The sequence below is a fragment of the Passer domesticus genome, chromosome 1 (assembly GCF_036417665.1).
Source record: "Passer domesticus isolate bPasDom1 chromosome 1, bPasDom1.hap1, whole genome shotgun sequence".
In the NCBI taxonomy this organism is placed as follows: domain Eukaryota; kingdom Metazoa; phylum Chordata; class Aves; order Passeriformes; family Passeridae; genus Passer; species Passer domesticus.
In genome coordinates, this window is record NC_087474.1 from 71,067,685 (window position 1) to 71,089,552 (window position 21,868).

Here is a 21,868-nt window from a genome sequence, read left to right on the forward strand (position 1 = left end):
AACCACAAAATGCCTGAGGTAGGAAAATACTATTTATTCTTGTAATGGATTTTATGAACAAATCAAATGAGGTGAGATGTTTCTGAAAATTTGATCATTCATCACCAAAGCCTTTTCCCATCTTGTACTCATCATTTCTACTACCTGCCACTGCTGAAAATATGTCCTGCTCATAGAAATAGATATAACACGCATACACTCACTTACTCATGTGTACACACTCCAAGCAAGTGCCTGGCCATCTTTGGAGAGCAGAAGATTTATAAAGATGCAAGGAACATTTAATCAGTCATTTTTATTTGCTTTTCTTTTAATTAAAAACTACTGCAGCTTTGGAATGTGAACTTTTGCCTACTTCTTAAATGTTGGACTTAACCACTCTCCCTTCTTTTTTCCTCCATCTCAGAAATAGTCTTAATAAAGCTGCAGAGGATATGCATCATATTTCTCATGTTTGATTTTTGTCTGTCAGAATGGCAACAATTTTAGCATTACAGAGATATAAAAAAATCCCAAACACTTGAGTAAACTTATAATTTAGCTATCTCCATGCATTTTCTGAGGCTGTAGGAATGACGATGTTGTGATCACAAAAAACAAGTGGTTTTAATTCTGGTAAAGTTTTGCACATGTGTATACATGTTTTTATGTGTGCGTTTCAGTGTCAGAAAATACCAGAAAAAAAACGTTTTGCGTTGTGGGAATAAATTGTCAGCATTCTTGCTCATTTAAGGGCAGCCAAAAAAAGTGTATTCACAGAAACTTGGCAGCAATCCCTCATGGAGACAAATAAGTACATTACAAGACAGTGCTGTTTCCTTTCCACTGTGCAGCAATGTAGAATTTCACACTCTGTTCACATTGTAGAAGACTGAATAAAATTTATCAATGTTTGAGAGGTTCATTAAAAAAAAAAAAAAAGAGCAAAACCCAATCCTTGCTGCGTGAGCACTCGAGGTTATCAGCTGCTGGTGTGGGGAGGTGCAGTGGTGGGCTCAAAGAATGGAGCACTGCTCTGTTCGGCTGTACCATTACAGGCTGCTTTGTCTCCTCATCCAACAATGTGGTCATTCCTGGAGTCACTCCATGGCTTGCCCTTGGGAACTTTCCCTCAGTTTTTAAGACTGAAGGCATATACTTTTCTGCCATTTGGACCTTGAGAATGAAAAAGTAAATAGATGTAGAATTTCTCTCATTTACTTTTCAGTACCCAGGTGGCCAGTGATCAAACATGACAGTGGATAGAAATGGTCTTTGGCCATCTACCATCCCTGATTTTCAAGCTGAATAGAAGCAATGTTGCAATGATAAACAATTTCAAAACAACTTACTTAAAATATCATGGCACTCCAGCTCCAAGATTACTGCCCCAAAAATAAAACCACTGAGGTTATTTTTCTCTCCGCTTACCCCAACATCCTCTTTTTCCCCTTGCTCTGGAAAATGATTTTCCTGCATCTTTCCTTCTTTCTTCCCTCTCAGGAGTTATCTCCCTGGTGCACATAAATTTCCTTCTCAATATCATCTTACAGATTTTCTCAGTCTGCCTCACAATAATCTTAAAAGATACTCTCTCAGACATCAGTCTCCCTGGCCAGACCTCTTCAGCTATCCCGTACCTCCAGAGACTCTGGACTTTGTGGCTCTTACAGGATTGTATTGAAACCAAGTGCATCTTTCTGGCTCCCTCAGGGAAGCTCTGCAGTTTGTGGGGTAGTAAAAAAGCTGAGCTGCAAAATTTGGGAGGCAGAGGATCCCAAAGGAACACCAAGGTACACATATTCAACATCATTCGTCATATCATTCTTCATATTTAATAGCATCAGCTTTGCTAGAAGTCACCCTAAGTCTTCACCGTATTTTCAACTTTAATTTTTTTATCATTGAGACACACAAAGATCTAAACTGAGAAAAAAATTGGGTTGGACTCCAAAACTGGTCAAATATTTGTCGTCACATGAACTACAAGATAACACGTGTCAAATTTTTTTCAATAAATGAAGTGTATTAAAAAAAATTAAAAAAAAAAAAGGTAGAAGAAACCCCTACAGTGAGCATTGCAATTTACTTTAAAATCTCAAAAATGCTAGTGGCAATGATTAGCTTGCTTTTAATGCATTAGGAAATAACAAAAAGAATATACATAAAAGTTATGAATTGTGCTAGTTTTAAGCAAATGGACCATTTTTCCTGGTAAGTGATTTTTTTTGTGAAAATATTTCTCTCACTGCCCTCATACAGTAACAATATCAGACAGGCTGATCTGTTCAGGCACTATTGAAGAAGGAATATTTTATCCTTTTGTTTAAGTGTAATTCTGAAGTGGTTTCACGAACACATTCAGATACTACCAGATTGAGTGAGAGGCAATTTCTAAAATGGATGTGTTTTTTCCTTCTAGTACTAGTACAAAATGGAGAGACAGGCTTGAAAAGGCACTTTGAATCCCTCCTGTGCCATGTTGAGATGAAGACCCGACACACTGCATTCAGAGCTTAAACCAAAGAGGCTTCATCTTCTTTTGTCTGTTAGTTTTTGGCTTCATCTGGGTCAGATAGTGGGGGAACAGCCATACAGGCTGGAAAGATGCTGCCAATCTGTTGAAGCTGGCATAGCTTGGGAAATGCATTGGTATCACCATGCATTGTTCTGGGAACTAGAGAGGATCTCTTCAGGACTACCTTTCTTTAGGTGAAGTCATGTTCATTGTTAGATTGAGCTTGGAGAATCACTGCTCTCATGGCATGTTTCTCTTCAATAGCAGCTACTTTTTAGAGGAATTTGCTGACAAGAGAGGTGTCATCCATTCTAAAGAAAAGAAGGATGACCAGGACCATCCTGGAGGAGTAAGATCAACTGGCAGAGAACAGCCTGTGTCCATTAAATTGAATTCCCCTACCCTTTCAAAATGCATCCAAGCTGACTGTTTCTGTAGAGTGTTATTAGCAATGCTTCTTTCCCAGTACATACCCCATTACCTAAAGCACTTCTTTCTATTGACCCCACAACATCTATCAAAAAACCATCACAGGTAACCTGGATGATGTGCAGAACAAGTATTTTTACCTACTCAGAGAGACTGAGGGGAAAAGCAGCACTACAACAAAGGCTCCTCAAAAGAATGCAAGACTACTGTGTGTGCAAGAAAGCTCTGAGAATCACCAGCAGGTCATCTTTGTGATGGCATAATTTCATTTGTTTTTTTTCAAACATCACAAAGCATAACACCGAAGTGCAGTTCTACAATTCTAAGGTAAGTGTTGAGGTGCTGTATTTGCTGGCTGTCAGAGGAAAAACTCTCATGAGCATCAACACAGACATAGTGTTGCATGACCAGTTTATCCTCTGTCCCATGCTTTCTGTAAATGTGGCATCATTCCTACAGCTTTCACCAATGCAGACATTGTGGAATCACAGGAGACAGAGCTGGAAAACACCTTGAGATGTCCCAGGGTAGGACAAGATGTATCTCAATGCCATTCCTAGTGATTGCTTGTCTCCCCTGCTCTGAAAAACACCTCGCCTAGGAGGACAGCTCCCCACCTCTTCTTGTCCAGTTCCTCACTATCCTCTACCTCTATCCTCTGCCTGGGACCTTTCTCTCCCAGGTCCTTCTCTCTGCAGCTTATGACCACTGCTTCTTGCTTTGCTTGCTAGAGATGTAGATCATTCCTGTCTCTTTCCACTTGAAAACTGTTATCATGTCCCAGTCCTCCATCAATCTGCTCTCCCTTAGAGTAAGTAACCCAAATTTTTGCCTTTTTTCTTCCTAGGCTATGTGTTTAGGTCACGTTTTTTGACCTAAAAACTTCCCTTCATCCTCTCCAAGTGATCGATGACTTTCATGAAGCACAGTGCCAGACACTGGACATGAAACAGCTTTCACTTTAGCATAATTTCATGTCTTTGTTGTTTACTCATCACAGGGTGGACTTTCTCCTCTTCACAGCAGGCTGACATCGTTCACATCTACTTGGCTTGTGATCCAAAGTCGCTCTGAGATCCTTCCTGGAAGAAACCAGCAGTTTCTCACCCCTTATTTAATGAATGATTTTTTGTTGTCCCGTACATTGCACCAGGCACTGTGGAATTTCATCTTATATTTAGGAAAAAATCTTCAGTTTTTCAGAATTGCTTTTAATTCTAACTCTTTCCCTGTTGTGTTTGCAGTCATTCTCAGATTTGTTTTAGCTTCAGGCTTGCTAAGCCTCCCATGATCCAGGTCATTAAATAGAGCATTGGATGAAAGTGGATGGAGAACAGGCACTTGTGAACTATTCACAAGGCAAGATTTCTAAAATGATGGCACTTTATCACAGTTCTATAATACATATTTTGACATTCCTTTCCCCCTTTTGCTATCAACCACCACTCTTCTGGGCTGTGAGTTTCAAATTTACTCCTACACAAAGACTGTAATAAGATCCTAGAAAGTATTTTCTAATTGATAACTCTGAACTTCAGCCAGGAATAAAAATTTGAGATCTTTAAATTAATCTAATTGATATCTCTGGGGATTCACACTTACTACTGGAAATTTTATATCTCTTGCAACTAAAAGAAAGTTTGAAAATCCTGTGACCTTGTTTCTGATGCTCTGCATCCCCTTGCTGAAAGGCAAATTTTTGCACATTGTGGCTTAACAGTGTATTATTTTTCACTTTTTTGACTGGCAAAAACTTGCTGTTTTTTTCCCATGTTGCATTTCTTACAACCTGAGGCAGTTCTGTGTGTTAAAGGTCTGTGACATGCAGGTAGCATATTCCTTGTTTTGAGCACTGCTGTGAGGCAGAAACTCTTTAGTTTCAACTCTGATTTTGCTATATAGGCAGCTGCATACATCTAGGAAAATATTTTAGCTCCCTACCTTGTTTTAGTACCAGGCAGTGCTGAAACAACCCAGCAGACAAAATTGTCTTCCTTGCTTTCAGTGAAAGTCCAAAATTAATACCCGCAGTGAATTGCACCCAGCTAAATGCACTTAGCTACAATTATTCTTTCAGGTTTTCAGTGCATATTTACAAACAACATCTTGGAAATAGGCTACCAGATCTTCAGCTGGTGTAACCGTGCAGCTCCACAGATGGCCAGGAGAACTGTTCACGAAGGCATTATGTTATCGAACTGTATTATGTTATCGGGTTCTGTAAATCCTATTTGACAAGATCTGCCATAAAACCAGTTTCTGCACCCCTGAGCTTTATTGCAAAACACCTGCATTTATACTTCTTTCTTCTGCTGAGGGCAAAATATTTTAGAAGCTGAATCTCTTAATGGAATTGATGTATCAAGAAGAGCAGGTGGATTTCTTGAAAAAAAAAAAAGATTTTAAAAAGCAAACAAAGGGAAAGAAAGCAAAGGAAGGAAAGTATAGCTTTCTAAAAAAGCTTTCCTGTAACAGAAGACTAAAGGAATACTATTAGAAATCAAACACAGGAAGATTAGGAGTTACAGAAACTGGAGGCAAAGAGAATTCGAAGTAAAAGAAGCCGAGCAGGAATACAATCACAAAGGTCAATTGATAAAATACATATCAAGCGCTGGACCAACACCAATCAATACCGCCCAGTATGAATTGGATCACAGCCTAATAACCACATCACATCCACTTCATGGCACTATCTATCACAGCACAACAGGAGGCATTGTCCAGTCCACTTTCTTCACGCTCACATGGACTGGCCTTGCCAAAGGGTCCAGAAGTGCAAGGTGCAATGTATTTCACCCTTGGTTCTCTGCCTTCAATACTCAAAAGTGGTTAAAAAATGCGACACCACAGATCTACACTCCTCAAAGCAAGATGGAGCTAGGAAGTGCACCACTGAGTGCACTGCCTGTCACACCCTGCAGCCAGGAGGCAGTCCATGGAAGGGAGCATCCTGATGCAGTTCCCTGCTGTGCACAGGGGTGCACATCACCCCAGGAAGGACAAAGGAGGCTTAGCCTTACCTGCCAGGCCCTCTGAGTCACTCCCAGGGTTCCTCTGCAGGCTCCATCTCCTGCATAACCCACAGGTCAGCAGGGAAATCCCTACAACCAGCAAGATTTGGTCACAGTGACTCCATTCCCAGGTCAGCTCAGAGTAAAAACTCTGCCTTCTCCATATAGGAGGATGAACTCACATAGAAAATAAGTGGAGATTAGATTGAGAAGAAGCTTAATATCAAATGGTGAGATCAAAGTCAAGTCTTTTTACACCATATTATGGAAAAATCTCAGCCCATTTCAAATCAGTAAGTCTCCAAGGTGTTTCAAAAGGCCCAAGAATTCATCATGAGCCTTAATATAAGGCTTAAGATGTTTGACCTGCATCTTTGCCAAAATGCAGATGGATCTCATTCAGAAATTTTATAAGGAGAGATAATCAGCAGTATGTGCTCCATGAAGGTACTGCACTATTGCTTGGTTATGACAACACATTTGGCATAGGTTGCAGTTACTGCTGTGTGCCCAAAAGGGAGTGATGAGAAAAAAAGATAAAAAACCCTGCTCTTTCTCCAGTTACTCTTATTCCAGAGAAGTACTGGATGTTTAATGGATTCTTATCTATACAAAGCCACAGAAAATCACCTCTTCATTCCAAACCCTGCCCTGAGCCGGGAGGCTCCTTAGGCTAGCGCCATCCCAGCATGCCGGTGCGTGTTGCTGGCGGGGCTGGCACCGCAGCCGCTCCCTGCCCGAGCGCAGCCCGGCAAGGCACAGGAGCCTGGCATGCACCCAGAGCCAGCCTCGGCTGCAGCACCTGTGGATCCACTGGAGATGACTGCAGCCCCTCGGGCAGCTCGCCTGCCAATGCAGCACGCACAGATGCTATCAAAGCAGTAGCCCTGTGAAAGACTGGGAACTGGTTTCCTTGGTTTCCTCCACACCTTTCGCCTATCTTTCAGCCTGGGACAACACCTTTCCTTAAAGTGTGTGTTCTCCTCTTGCTTGTTTTGATTTTACGTTTTGAAGAGGTTAATCATCACTGTCACACAGATATACCAAATTCAAGATTCCAAGAAGTCTTCAGGTTAACTCCTTTTCTAAGAAAATTAAATGTATATTTAAGCCTTACATTTCAAAACATTTCATGTCACCAAAAACATCTTTCACAATCTTAACTGGTTGAAGCATGACCAACCAGCAAAGCCGGCTTACAGCACTCCAAGACTGTTATAGTCCTTCTTCACAGAATAACTAAAATTTCAAGAAAAGTTCTCTAACATAGTTTTCCATTTTCAGTAGCAAAGTGCTATATAACTTTTTAGGATTACCATGCATTGCTTATATATTATATATATATTAATATCATATATACTCATACAACACTTATACCAGGATGTCACAAATATGAAGAAATAAATCTTACCGCATATGTTTACAGAGCTGTTTGCAAGAGTTTGGAGTCTAATTAACTGAAAGCTCTCCCCAAATGAGAAAATTAAAAATCACAGGGAGATTGAGAAGTGGCACAGGAGTGGAATTGTCTCAGGAAATTAATCAAAATGTGCATAACCAATTATTTGACAGATATTACTTCTTCTAATTATAGCCAGATATCGCAGCTGACAGAGAAGGTAAGGTAGCTTTTTACATAACAGCAGAGCACAGGACATCTGTCACCAAAATCTATTCCACAGCTAATTCTCTTAGTATCTCACTTATATCTCACTCTGATCAAAATCATAAAAAAATAACTCTGTACATTTCATATTCTGTGGCTTTCTAAGCAAATTAAATCCACGAGCTGCTAAGTCTGGAAAATACTGCCCTGTGTGCTCAACTGCCTGCCCACATTGATGGAGAAATCCAGTTGAGATTGGAATCTTGACCCATGTCCAGCTTGTGCTTGCAATAGGTTTTTGAGCCCACATTATCCCGTGCCACTTAAAAACCCAAAACAACATTGCTGGGTTTCCAACATCCACTATTTCATGATTTTATGTGCTGCTAATCTTCAGGGCTGAGGATGACTTTGTTTTGTTTCAGAATCATCAAACTAAACTCAGTCCTTTGGGGTTAATTCATCACCAGCAATGCTGGCAAGATTTTTACGCTGCTCCAAATACTGCCAATGTACAGTTCAAACACACATATATCTGTGTTCACACATGCCCACACACACGTAAAGGTGTCTGTATATAAACTTATGGGTACACACACGGAAACACAGTTTCATCATGCTTTCCTTTAAAAATTATTTTAGCCAGTGGCATTGCAAAATCTGCCTGGCCTATAACCAGGAGCCTGCACCTGCACAGCTCCCAGTTGCAGAACCCATCCTGCAATTGTTAAGCAATTTGCCTGTTAAACACCACTGGCAAGAGTCTGGCAGATCTTACACTTGAAAAAAAACAAACAGTATTTGTTTGGCTGCTATGTTACTAAGACACTGCACTGCTCCTCAGACCATCTAGAAAGCTGCTGTTGTCATTCTGGCAAGAGGTTTTGCTTCTCCCTTTAAATTAATGAAACGTTCCTTTACATGCAAGCAGCACAGCTCAGAAGTACCAAATCCTTCCTAAAATGATGTTTCTATCCTAGATGTTCTTCCTATATATGGAGACGTAGGAAGAAGCAGGGCTCATGGTTCCCTGTTCCCACTCCTACCCTTTTAAAGAGGAGCTGACTCTGGAAAAGGAGGTTCAGGCTTTATCCCCTTGCAGAAAACAATTACTTTCTATTTCTCCTCACTTCACTCTCTTGTCAGACTTTTTAGTTACTCTTTCACTGATGTTAGCATGGGCAAGAGCAGTGAAAATGCCCTGCAGCTCAGGCTTCAATATATGACAGCAGCCAGACTAAAGCTGACCCACAGACTTTGGGTTCCCATGGCTCTCTGAAAACCACATTGCTGTCTCTTCACTGCTACTGCCCTGTTAGCACATGCTACTTATTGGTGGGGTGCAGAAAAACACATCCAAAACCACCAGCAAAACCAAGATTTACATAAGCACTGTAACAGGACTGCAAATAAAGGCTCTCAAGGAGGTCAGGGAACTGCTGGCAGAAGAGATATAGAAGTGAGAGCTGAGAAACATTTTCCATTCATTTGATTTCTCAGGTTACAAGAAAGCAGAATCACCTATTTAGAAAAACACAAATGTTGATCAAAACTACTCCACTGGATACCTGGCTATCCATTATACATAATGTCCAAGGCACTACATTTTGGCTTCCTGCTCAGCTCAAATACAGACAACAAAAATTAGTCATGTTCTCCATTTCCTTGAGCTTCTCTTTCTGGATTCCTCCCTTTTCTTTCTTGGTAGAACAGAGAAAGGTCTGTTCTACCAAGGTAGAAGGTCAAAGGTCCTCTGTTGAAAATTTTTCAGCATTTTCTGGAGACAAGTGCAAAATCACTTCTCAGAAAATCACAACCCCTAACTCTCTGTCTAGAAGCACATCTGCTAACCTGAAACATTTATCCTCGCCAGTCAGAACAGGCCAATAGGTTGACAGGTTAACCCTCTAGAGGTGCCAGACTCAGATACATGCCCTGGACAAGATAAAACAGACTTTGGAGATGCCTCTCTCTCCAAAGTTACCTGTAGGAGGATCCTGGAAAACTTTGGTTCATGTACATTTATAAGGGCAGTAATATATGAACAACTGGCAGTGAAAAAGCAGAAGTCGGTGAGAGGGGTCCTGCCTTGAATATCTTGTGGCAAGCATAAAGCACATGCAGAGAGGCATGGCAAGTCTGGAGTGATGATTGCTATAGAAACCATAGTACCATTTCTGTGCCTTTTTTTTTCCTGTGTCTTAATTTTTATTTCTCCTGTAAGTTTGAAATAAGTAAAAATCTGGACTACCAGTCCTTTCCTTTGTGGTTTATTGCTTTTTTTTTTTTAACTGAAAAAAATTTAAGGCCATTCTTTTCTTTCTTTACAATTTCTCCCCGAATACACACCAGATGAAAAGCTTTCTACCCATGCCATTAATCTGCAGGTGCTTTAGTGAGGAGTTGATGTGCAGGTTTAACAAACTACTGAAGATCAGTGCTTGAAAAATGAGGACCATTATTATTCCATGCCTTGCAGATTATGAACTGATAGCTGTAGCCTCCATCCTTCGCTTGTGCTTCATAACTTGGAAATCTCTGCACATTCAGAGAAGCATTCAGTTAAAACGGAAATGGATTTCTCTGTCTAATTAGACTAAGTGCTCTCTCCTAGCCTTTGTCCTTGTCTTTCTGGGATCTCATTTACGGCGCTATTTAAAAGGAGCCACATCTGTTACAATGAGCTGTCTGTCAACTAAACATCCCATATCAGACACAATTTTCTCTCACCTTTTACTTATACTTTTCAATAACAAGATGATAGATGCAGATTTTAGTCAGCAGTTTTTTAAAACTGCTGAAAGGAAAGTTTGCCCTCCTCCCTGTTCTCTTCCAGCTTACAATATGGCCCTGATTTAGAGACACCATGAACACTGAATTAAAAACCTGAATTAGTTTGGCCTCTAAGTTTGCTTTTATTCAGAGCACTAAAATAAAAATCATCTTGGTCTTTGCATGTTTTAATTGAAAATACTGCTAATCGCTCAGTAGCAACAGACATATGCCTCACTGTAAATTTTACATTCACTCCTAGCAGCTGCAGCTGGTGTTGATTTAGTGTTACCCTGATAACCCTGCTGGGTGGTTTTTTGCTTGATTTACATTCCCTGTGAAGGGTGGAGGTAACATTTCTGAGAGTGTGAAAACAAAGTGACCTTACAGCTAAACTCTCCTTCCTACAAGGAGCAAAGCAGCGTTTTTTACCATCTGACCTTTAAAAGTGAAATTCCAAGGGTCATCCTGAGCAACTCTGCTGCAATAAGCTTTGTTTTAATCTACCAACCACAAACATTCAGGGTCAACTCTGAATGTTTGTTCATTACTTTGATTTTCCTCCACTGATGTTTTTTGCACATGCCCACGGGAAGGCAAACACAGCCACGGGGAAGGAGGGATCGCCTGCATGGCCAGCTGGCTGCAGGTGTGGCTGTGCCTTGGGGACACAAACATGCACAGCACCATGCTAAAGGCTGCTGTGCCACCTCCAAGCCACTCAATCGTGTTTTCCAGCCCAGTGCTGCGCAGAGAAGTTAACCTGGGTCTTGCAGCTTCATCAAGGCTTAGCTCAGGGCAGCAATCACACTGCTCAGGCAGGGGCTGCCAAAAGGACTCAGCTGCACTTTTCAGTCTGGGTGCTCTCTCCACAGCAGCTCATTGTGCTGATTTTTACAAGACAGCTCTTTCTCGTGACCCTCTTATGTATTTAAGCTATGAATTCTTAGTATTTGTTGGGCCTGGTTCATCAGTGATCTGGTTTCACTAGGCCTTCAGAGGCTCAGTCATGACACAAATAATGATTAATGTAACAATAAAATCCTTTGTCTGAAATACCTGTGTATCATTTGTAATGGATAGCTGGTCACTTTACTCTGAAAATTTAGCATTCTCCAAGGAAAAGAACAATTTACTTTTTTTTTTTAAATCTATTCCCTAAAAGTGTGTCATCAGTTACTTGCTCTCTCGTGAACAAATTCTTGTGGATCTGAAGTTTAAGCTTTAGTCTCACATTTCAGTCTCAACTGAAAAGCAGACATTGCCCTCCCTCCATAAGTTGTATATTGAAAGCAAACCTTAACATTCCACGTGGAAACTGTGAGAAGAGTGAGCAGAAGCATAGCTCAGTCTTTACAAAGACCAAGGTGTGCCTCTGCCTGGGTGAAGCAGCAATAGGTGACAACAGGTGGGACCAACGCGCAGCATTGCTAACTGCTTCATTATGTCATTTTCCACCACTTCCCTTTCAGGCAACAAAACTCCATTGGCACCCACTGCTGCTAAACATCTAATGTTTTGAAAGATTTGGCCTTTTTGACTGCAGTAGGATTTAAATTAAATTTGGACACATCATCTTAGCATACCCCTTAACACCTCTAGCTCTGGTTTACACCACAAGGAGGGTATGATAGATGCAGCCCTTATCTGATCTGAGCCAGCCACAAAGCAGGCAGTCTTTGAGGCTTTTTATTTTACAATACAGATACCTTCTCTTGGATTGTATTTTGTCTTTGCCAAGTTTAGTGTGAAGCACAGCGTACAGCCAGAGGGAACAAAATCTATGTTTTTAAACCATGTTCTGTAATGAGCCTGCCCCAAATTAAAACAGCCTCTGTTATAACTTCAAAAACCTTCCCACTTCTCAGAGATACAGTCACTGCATATATCTCAGAAGCAAAGTTCATGCCAAAGGCCTTTTTTATACTCTTTTTTTCTAGCTTAGCTGCCAAATGCTGCATTAACTCAGTAGCTGAAATGCTGACTCATCAGACCCCACTCGTCAGAAATGACTGTGTGCTCTCAAATAGAGATTGCTTTCTTTTCTGAGAGTGTAGATGCCTCTTCTGTGACAAGTTTCAAGCTTTATGGCCTCAAAAGATATTTTATTCTTATTTGATTCCAAAATTACCACCATAGATTTAGACCTAATGGCTAGCCTTTCAAACCCTCTCATGTCTGGAGTGACATGATATTATTATTACTATTATTATTATTATTGTTGGTTTTGAGGTTTAATATTTTTATTGTTGAGTCAAATAATTTGCTCTGGTGTTTCTACAAAATTTTCTCATTTGAAAGCTGGATCACAGGTGCTGCTATCTATCCATCTTGTGAGGGCTATTTGTTTCAAGGGACCCCAGTTCAGCAGGCACACATTCTTCAATTGAAACCAATTTATGGTGCCATCAACTCCTTATATTTTCAGATTTCCCTGAAATCACAGGATTTCAGCAGGAAGTTGGAAGTATAGGCAAAATTAACTCATGAGCAGAAATAATGAGAGAATGGCACAATTATGTCAAAATTGCAGGAAAGAGTATTGTTTGGGTAGATCAAAGAAAAATTTATTGCTGGGCAGAGACAGATATGTGGCCCAAAGTATTTCTAGTGGGGGGCAAAATCACCTTGCTCAATATATGTAAGAGACCTGACAGTACTAATTTTCTCACATGCATTAAATGCAATTTAGAAAATAATTACCACTTTTTAACCTCAAACATGCCATAACATTTACAGCCTGACTTATGAATCCTAAGGATTTGACTCTGGCAGAATATTTTCAGGTTGCTTCTCTGATCAATGAGTCCAGAACAAACAGTTTAGATTAAATTCACTGCTAGGCAGGCAGTATATAGGACATAGAATATGATAAACTTCATAACATAAAAAAAAAACAAAACCCCACATCTGATTCACAGCAAAATTTAATTTTTACATTCAAAGATACTTGGGTTTGGCCTGAATCTGTTCAAATACAGCTCCTGTTGCTATTTACAATGTTATCAAGTTATAGTGGTTTTTAAAACATTGTAATTCCCCTTACACTGGTATTTTACAGGCTGAAGTCCCATGATCCCTCATGCAGCTGTCAAAACCTCCAACTTTCCCAGGACAACTGTTTCAGTTTATTTAAGTGCTGTCAGTGCCAAAATCTGGGGCATTCTAGAAATCTGATGGTAGCATAAAATAAACTGAAGCTGAGTGTCAGAAAAAATGGAACAGGGAATATATTACTCACTGACTGAGTTAATAAGAAAATGAATTATATAATAAAAAACCTTCTTTGAAAAGAACAAGTCACCACCAGAATTCTTAGTTTTAATGCAGAACTCAGTACTGAAATGCTACAAAAAGTAGGCACTTCATCCCAGAACTGCGGGCTGGATTCTCACCACTGTGCAAACACAGCTTTTGCCACAAAACAGTCATGTCCTTTTATGGCTTAATAAACATGGCAGTCATCCAGTCACGTCCCATGCATGCCAAACTTTTACTTTCTATACTCAGCCCTCCCCATCAAAGACTTTTTTTCTCTGGTGAGACCCCACCTGCAGTGCTGTATCCAGCTCTGGGGTCCCCAGCACTGGAAGGACATGGACCTGCTGGAGTGAGTCCAGGTGACTGACCCCAAAATAATCAGAGGGGTGAAGCACCTCTCCTATCTGAGAAAATTCAGATTTTTCAGCCTGGAGAAGAGATGGCTTCAAGATGAACTGATTGTGGCTTTCCAGTACCTAGAGAGCCTACATGAAAGATGGAGAGGGACATTTTACAAGGGAAGTAGTGACAGGACAAGGGAGAATGGATTCAAACTGCAAGTAGGTTTAGATGAGATATTAGGAAAAACACCTTTTGTCAGGGTTGTGAGGCACTAGAAAAGGTTGCCCAGAGAAGTTGTGGATGCCCCATCCCCAAAAGTATTTAAGCCAGCTGTTTAAATCTAGGATGGAGCTCTGAGCATTCTGGTCTATTGGAAGCTGTCCCTGCCCCTGCAGGGGCCATTGGAACTGGATGATCTTTAAGGCCTTTTCCAGCCCAGGACATCCCAAAATTCTATGACTTACGGTGACTTCTACAGGGCCATTTGCAAGGATGGGGGAGACACCAAGATCTGACCCTAAAGGACCCATGTAAGACAAGCAAAAAATGAGCAGTTCTTAGAAAGATAAGAGCAAGACAAAGGTCGTAACAAAAGTTTACAGAAGCTTTTTCTCCTTGTAGGTTTGTTTGTGACTTGATTGAGAAGAACCTGGTCCACCCCAGTGGCAGAGGGGCACTCTGGAGGTCAGGGCTGGAATGTAGTGACTGGATCAGCCAAGAGACCACATATCGTAAGGCTTTTCCACTGCATCTTTTAGATTTGCTGGCCTGCTGGGCTGCACAGCTTTTATGATACAAAATGTAGCATCCAAAGAAAGCACACTGATCAGTCTTAAGGTAAATGCAGGGTTACAGACTTAGTTTTCAAAGTTTCCTTTCAATTTATTGTTTAAAAAAAAATTAAATTGGTGCCACCAAATTTAATGACAAGGCTACCCTGCTGAGTTTGGAGCCCAGAAAGCTATTGTCTCCCTGGTCTATGTATCCTAGACTGTGCTAATGTTTCCTATAATGCGGCTAATAACCAACCATCAGCAATAAATGCCTTGTCATCTCATTGTTGCACACAGCAATAGCTGGAGCAGTGATACTGACAAATGAACCTGTGTAATCACTTTAGATTTCTTTGTTACATTTCACAGTGTGAAGACTGCTTCTGCTCAGCACGTCACAAAAAAACAAACAAGAGCTATAGCTGTCTCTTCCATCAATCTCAGCTTATTTTTGTCAGTCCTCTGCCTGTACAACCACAACCCCACCGCTGCTTGACAGTGAATGGGAGAACTGAGGATTTGAGGAAGGGAAGATGGATGGTGGTCAGAGCAAGACAGATGGACCTCTGCACTCTCCCTTCTCCTTTGTAAACAGTTTTTGCCTTGAGAGAGCAAGCAGGCAGGGGGAAACTGAACTTTTTTCTTACTTTCCAAGGCTGCTTCATATGGAAAAAGAGAAAAGTGGGAAGGGGGGGACTCTCATTAAAATCCAGTCAAGTCTGCCATTTTCTCTTTTACCTTTTCAATCTTTTTATAGTTTCAAATCATTAACTATCAGCGTGAAGCTCAAAGGTAGCAGTAGCCGTCTATGAAACAGTGACACATTTGACAATAATGCTTTTGAAGAGCTTGTCACATCCTCTTCCCAAATCAGTCTCATTAATGCTCAGACTGTCTTCTCTTTTCTCCCTGCTTCTTTTCTCCTGATTTCTCTCTAATTAGCTTGTTTTTTTATGCTCCCTCGTTCCACAGTTTGAGCTTAAAAAAAAATAGAAAAAAGAAAAAAAAAAAAGAAAGGAGGTGGATGTCATTTCCATGAACCCCAAGGCCAAGTTAATCAGCAGAATTAATGACTCTATTACCCATTAGACTTGGGGCTATGGTGCTTGTATGGCAGCACCCAGTGTTCTTCAATCCCACGCTTCTTCACTTTGCTCTCACAAATGTAAACTTTCCTGCCTCCTGCAAGCACACTCCCTGATCCAGCCAGCCCATCACGCTCCCCTTTGCCACAGCAGCTGCCATGACCCCAGAGGCAGCCTGGGCATGCCGCTGCTGCCCTCCATTACCTCTGCAACAGGGAAGGGAGCAAAACCTAGCATCTGGAAAAAGGAGATGGGGAAAAGGAAGGTGGTATTACTTTTTCTTCTCCCTTTGTCACATTTATCTCCACAGTGCTATGCCCAAGGTGTGTCAGTCCCACTCCATGCAGATGTTTTGGGCTCCTGACTTGGAAAAGTGGATGGCAGATCTCAGTGCTTCAAACCCAGAGTGAGGCATAAGGCTCTGCAAAATAGGATGCCTGCAGGACTTATCTCCTCCAAAGTGCTTTACACCTTCACAACCCACCCATGGAATGGGCAAAACATTACTTACCTTTTTGTGGAACAGAAACGGGGGCAGAAAGACAGGAACAACCAAAGGTTAGAACTATCAGACTAAGATGAGAGCTCATGACGTCTGTGCCACTGGAGGATGACCATGAGGATGGACAGCTGGAAAGAGCTTGCACAGGCTAAGAGTCCCTCTGTAAAGGTAGTGGGTTCTCCAAAAGCCATTTGTAGGGCTTATTTTGAGAATTCTGTCACAGCACAGAGGGCCTGAGCTGCCCTTGTTGGCTACCCTGCTGAAGGGTGCCAGTCCTGGCTCCTCCATCACTGGGAGCAGCAAAGCAGAGGCATCCGAGAGCCCTGGGCATGGGCAGCTGTGTTGCATTTGAACCTGTTTTTTATAACAACAGTGTGCGGATGAGGCCAGGATTCAAACTAGGAACAAACAAGGACAGTTTGCTCTGTCTGCTGTTCCTCACTTTTAGGACCACTTTCACCTGGGAGAAAGTAATGACATTGCTTGCATCACTGGAGATAGGACATGCAAAGGCCCTGAGCTGACAGAAGGTTGCTCTTTTTGAGTCACTGAGTTTCACATGGAAAATTTGGGTAATGCTTTCTTCTGTTCATCCAATTGCCTGATCCACAGTTTTAACAACATTGCATTGCTACATAGTCAAAATACAGACAAAATACTGCTCCCTCATACTCACCTCCTCTGCTCAAGAAACAGTGATCAAGAAAAGGATATGATAAGAAAGGGCTTTGCTTAAAGAATGAGAGGGGCTTAAATTGTCTTTCTGAGAGAATAACCTTATTTTCACTCTTGTAACCAAAATAAAACATGATCCCTAGGAATGATTTGCACACCTGCTCTAGTCTGTAGCCATGCAGACTTAAGAATCAGTGGCAGCTCTTCTTTGATCTTGCCACGAGTGGGCTGACTTCTGGCAGGCATCTTGGGCTGAAGCAACGCAGCAGGGCATCATCCACTGGACTCAAATCTCCCAGAAGGCACAGCAGCCATCACAGAAATGTCTGCATGCTTCTGGAAACACCTCAATCCTTTTAGCCTGGGTGATCCCTATGCTTTAAAGGAAACAGAAAATTGAGTTTCTCCTCGCACTGTTTGCCCATTGTAGCCATTTTGCCGATAAAAACGCACCTCTGTGCTGAGGTCAAAAGCCTCTCCCCACAGGAAAGTGCAGGATAACAAACCTCCTCTCACAGGAAAGTGCAGGATAACAAACCCAAGCCATATGAGGTACAAGCTGCTTGTATGGCAACTAGTGGGATATCTTCAACTACCAGAAAAAGAAATAAAAGTATTACATGTCAACGCATCTGAGAGCATCTTGAAAAGACAGATACCCCTTCATATATGCACTCCATTAGCTCACTACACAGATTTCACACATAGACAAATCTTGATGTAGCACAGATACAAACCAGGGGCAGACAAGACTGAACCCTCCCTTCTCCATTGATGCAGAGCACAGCATTTTAATGAAGGCAACAAAAATAGGACAAAGCCTCAAAGTGGCCATGTGTGGTTCCCTGCTCCTCCAGGGAGCAAAAAGGCTAGAAGCATGACCTCTTCCAGCTCTGCTCCCTGCCCTGGACAAGCTCGGCCTCTTGCCAGAGTTTTCCTGTGATAGCTTCATTACGGCCACCCTGGTGACCATAATGACGACTCCTGCTTTCCAACTCTGTCCCTGACCATTTCTCTCTCCGAGTACTCAGCAGAGCTGATTTGGATGCCATGGCTCACCCCTGTGCCACATCCTCTTCCACTCCTGTGTGAAGGTTTACAAGCCTGTTACCTGCAGCAGCTTGCATGCTTGCACCAGCTGCCTACACAAGTGCTGAGCAAAGGCCATGCTGAGCCCCAGCATGCCAGCTTCTTTCTGTGGGTTGTAGCCAGGTGGAGGGTGGTCTCATCTCCCAAGTGCCAGCAATAGGAAAAGAGGAGATGGCCTCAAGTTGTTCCAGGAGAGGCTTAGATAGAATCTTAGGGGCAAAAAGTTCTCAGAAAGAGCTGTCAAGCACTGGGACAGGCTGCCCAGATAAAGAATTGAGTCACCATCCCTTGAAGTCTTTAAACGCCATGTATTTGTGGCCTTGAGGGACATGGTTTAGTGAGGGACTTGGCAGTGTTAGATTAATGATTGGATTCTATGGTCTTAGAAATCTTTTTCAACCTAAGCAAGTCTATGAAAATTTTTCTTATATGAACTCAGTACAGCAGAAAAAGTTGGCCTCAAATTTCCCTGTGAAACAGAGCACAAAGTTACCTTGGCGGTCACCGAGGCAGAATAATAATCAGTGAAAAAATTAGGATAAAATCCATGAGTAAAAACCGAGAAATAGCCCAGCCAGTGATTAGCATTAGCATGTATCCCACATGGAGCCATTATTTTGCCACCACATCTTTTCATGCGCTGTTGTTTCAGATTCACTGGATCAATCTGACTGAGCAACTGCTTCCCACACCCAAAACTAAACTGACCTGAGAGAATATCTTTGATTTTTGCCTGCCCTCAAATGCCTGCTCAAAATTCAGTGCTTTTTTACATATAGTTTTAAAATGCACTTTTCCAAAGTGCTTTCAACAGTAAATATAGCAGGCTAGGGATAAATTTGGCCCAATGTATTTAACTACATGCAATAGAGCTAAGGCACAGGAGACATCCTTGAGTTCCAACTCATCTGCCCCCCAAAATCCATAGTAATAATATTTTTATTTTAGCACTCTTACCTGAAGGCCTCCAGGTACTTTAAAAAAATGTATAGAGTAGTAAAAGCAATTTAGTCCCCAATATTTGCGTATTTTAATTCATGGGATATTATTATTCCTCTGCACACATATTGCTTTAGTCATCTACATTTTTATGCCCTTTATTTTTACTGTACAACTGAATTTTAAAGTATATTTATGGACTGCTGTATTTTCCCTGCACACCTATACACCTTATTATTTATTCATAATCTCCTGTTTCATGTTAAGTTATTGATTGCAGTATATTTTTTTAAATCGACAGTAAAGCTTAAACTTTACTATTTGACTTTTTAAACTAGAGACCACACAGAGCTAAATAATGCTTTGTTTACACAAAAGAGTGAAGACAGGATTTGGCCCAAGAATATATCACTCCAGGTATGCAGGAGACCATTAAGATTCACACTGCATCCTGCATCTCTGGCACACAAACAGTGGGCAGACAGATATCAGCCAACTCCACACTCGTTGTGAGGAGTATTCACTTTGCTAACACAAACACCTCAATTTTGATCAAAATTCCTTGCAGCAGCAAGGCCTTGCCAGCGTGCTTCAGCATTTCTCAAAGCACTTTCCTGGAAGCAAGGATACTCTTAGCAAGTCCTTCCCAAGACCACTGTCCCTTCCAACAGCACCAACACAGGGAGGTCTGCATGCAGCCATTCAATAAAAGAGTGCTGTGGCACCAATTATCTGCTTTGTAATCAACAGCATAGGATGTTTAAAAACATTACATTGCTCAGATTGGTGTTTATCCACATCTTGTTCCCTTGAAGGGCTTTGCCAGAGAGGAAAACTGAGTACAGTTAATCTGAATTAAGTGCTAAAATGGATTAGTTGAAAATGCATTAAATCTCTGTGTACGTATTCTCCTTCAGAATTAACTTGGCCTTTCTGAGACTTATCTTACTTTACCTTAATTCTGAACAAGGACATCTACACAGGGATTTAATGGAATTTAATCAGTTCACTTTAAATTCAGATCATTCAGCTAGTTTGGGTTTCTTTTCTTCCACATGCCTCTGCAGACTAACCTATGACTCAACATATCTGAGGAATGGCTGACAGAGGGTAAGAATTTATACAGCATTGCAGCCATTTTCCTGAGCCATGGTGTCTGCTTCCTATCTTCACATGCATGTATGCACTCAGAAAGTCTGACAACGCATCCACACACCCTTGCAGTTTTCAAAAAAATTTGCTTCTGAAAACAGCCAGGATCCTCTCCATCATAACCACACAAAGACAGTCAGCAATGACACTCAGGAAGTCAAGGTGGTTCTACCAGGGCTGACACAAGACCCTCCTCCACAAAAAATTGAGATGTCAGGATGCAAGGGGGCACCTCTACCATTTTTTGTTAATTGCCTCTTAAGGACCAAGTCATGAGGAGACACAAACACTATTTTTTAGAGCAACTCCTATTCACCAAGCTGTTATTTCCAAGTGGACATGGCACGGAGGTTTTTTTATCTAGCAGCTATTCCAGCAAATAAAGACCAAATGTCCCCCTGGAGTTAAAGGAGACCAGCTCATCCCATTTGATTGTTTTTGGCAATGCTTAAATGCAGATCATTTAAGCTGTTCAAGAGGAACTACCATGTTCCTCTGACTTTTCTGTTCCTAAAGGGAGGAGAAATGAGCTGTGAATGCAAAACCCTGCCGTCTGCCTTATAGATTTCTCTCTTTCCCCACCTATTTGTACCTATATATCTAAGCCACCTTCTTCTTAATTCAGAATATTTCTCTTCAGAAGTCACATATTCCACTGTTCATCTCCTAAGGGCAGCCAGAATATTACATGAAAGGGAGTTGTCATTTCTCTGCTATTCCTTTGGGTTTCATATCGTAATTCAGAAAGGCCCAGGCAAGCCTGTTACCTGCAGGATTTTGCAAGATCTTCTTGCATGCTGTCTTAAGACATTTGAAAACAAATTTTAAATACCACCAGCCTTGGTACATATGAGCAAAATATATTTTGTTGTTGGGTTTGAGATGGAGGAAGAGACAACAGTGAGAATCAGGAAGATGCTGCATGGGCTTAGAAACAAGTGAGGTGTAGGCTGTGTCACTGCCCTCTCACAACTTAGACTGCATGAGTAAAGATGGAATTTTTACATTATACATGTATAGCCACTGCTATTTAAAAAAAACTGGTTTGTCATGAACACCTGGACACATCTCACCAGAGCTCTCTGTCAAAGGTAGATGAGATTCATAAGCAGATGGGTTTGTTCAGGGTTTCATGATTATTCCTAAGGCAGTGGATCCATGTCTTTCCCTCCTCTGTCCCTCCATATAGTCAGGCAACAATTCCTCAATGTATTTACAGACCTGCTCTGTCCCTCTGCCTGCATCCCTTCTTGTCTCTTCAGCTCTACCATCATCTTGTCATCAAGCTCTGGACACTGGAGGGGAACTGCCATAGATTATCCTTTCTCTGTCTTATGTACAGAGCAGTCAAGAAAAACTCCATTGCTCTATTTTCAGGTCTTTTTTCTTTCTGTTCAAATAATCAAAGCATTTGTTATTTCCCCTCTTGAGGCCTACAGACTCACCTCTGCAAGGGGTATTGATCCTCTGTGGTGGCATCACCTCCTCTTCCTTGTAAGAACATTGTGATGTTCATCTCCAGCTTTGTGCACCTCACAACTATCGCAGCACCCCAGCCTCCTGCTTCATCTCCTCCATGCCACTGACACCAGCTTTGCTGCTTGCTCTACAGCTTCTTGTGATGTTTTAATGTGCTGATTAATGCAGGTCTTTACACAAACACCCTCTCTACACCTGTCCACCATGTTTATCCACCAGTAATCCTCATTCTGCTCCTCACTGCAGGGAAGTT

The 21,868-nt window shown here is 41.5% G+C and overlaps 1 long non-coding RNA gene across 1 annotated transcript; it reads right to left on the bottom strand.

Annotated features, from left to right (window-relative positions):
- Positions 1 to 3,677: 3,677 nt before the first annotated feature.
- LOC135302499 (uncharacterized) lies at positions 3,678 to 21,598 on the bottom strand. The gene is made up of 3 exons (XR_010364096.1): positions 21,582 to 21,598; positions 17,115 to 17,333; positions 3,678 to 4,008 (listed from the first exon to the last, which is right to left on the bottom strand). It is a non-coding gene; the product is annotated as an uncharacterized LOC135302499 (long non-coding RNA).
- Between the last annotated feature and the right edge of the window lie 270 nt (positions 21,599 to 21,868).